The sequence below is a fragment of the Propithecus coquereli genome, unplaced genomic scaffold (assembly GCF_000956105.1).
Source record: "Propithecus coquereli isolate 6110/MARCELLA unplaced genomic scaffold, Pcoq_1.0 Scaffold176, whole genome shotgun sequence".
Taxonomy (NCBI): Eukaryota; Metazoa; Chordata; class Mammalia; order Primates; family Indriidae; genus Propithecus; species Propithecus coquereli.
The window spans coordinates 3062539-3063471 of record NW_012142301.1 but is presented as its reverse complement, the minus strand read 5'-3'; the positions used below and the strand labels follow the sequence as shown (position 1 = coordinate 3063471).

At 34.4% G+C, this 933-nt stretch overlaps 1 protein-coding gene across 1 annotated transcript in view; it reads left to right on the top strand.

Moving 5' to 3' along the window:
• The window catches only part of PIBF1 (progesterone immunomodulatory binding factor 1), a gene marked incomplete at its 3' end in the record, with an annotated part of 215782 nt that overhangs the window by 114638 nt on the left and 100211 nt on the right, over nucleotides 1-933 (top strand). The gene's annotated exons all lie outside the window — the stretch shown is intronic.

The following is a 933-nucleotide window of genomic DNA, read 5'->3' as shown; positions in this document are numbered from 1 at the left end:
AAGGCCTGCACCTTTGTTTAAATGACCAGTAATATTTCCAGGTCTTAGCCAGAGCTTGGCACATAGTTAATTGAATTGATAGTATTTAGTACTTTCTAACTGAGCATCTAGTAGGTGATAAGCTGGGCCTGATTACACACACATCTTTTAACAAGCTATTATTCCTGTCTTCAAGAAACTAACAGTTTTGAACAGAGCTTTGCATAGAGCTTTCTGTAATGATGGAAAGATTCTATGTCTGCACTATCCAGTTCAGTATCCACTCTCCACATGTGGCTATTTAGCAATCGAAATGTAACTAGTGCACTGAGGAACCAAGTTTCTTATTTTAGTTAATCCTAATTAAGTTAAATCTAAATTTAATTATCCACATGTGACTAGTGCCTCTGGTATTGAACTGCATGCTCTAGTCTAGATAATTAACCAGATTACACCCATCCTTACTGTGGGGCAGTGGTAAAATTTGAAAAATTTTCTCTTTAGTTTTAGCGTAAAAGAAAAATTGAAACTCTTTTCTGCCCAAATAGGATTTCTTATAGCAGTATTGGGTAGTAGTTAGGCCTATGGGCTTCAGGGTCATAGATTTGAATCCCAGTTAGTCATTGCTTTCTGGATAAATTACTCATTTTCTTTGAGCCTCAGTTGCTTTATCTGCCAAATGGGAATAATAATAGCAACTACTTCGTAAAATTGTTATAGAGTCTGTTTGACACATCTAAAGCATCCATTTATGCTTAGCAACTATTCATAGAAATTCTCAGAATATATTTCTTTGATGCTATAGAATTTTGTTTTAGGTACAGTTAGGAAATGCTAGGAAAGTGAAAGCATCCCTTCCTAAAAGATAAATATTTGTTGGATAAAAAGATAAATAGTTTCTTTTTTCTTTTCAGATCCTACAATAGTGTGCCAGCTAGTAAACTCAAGCATTTT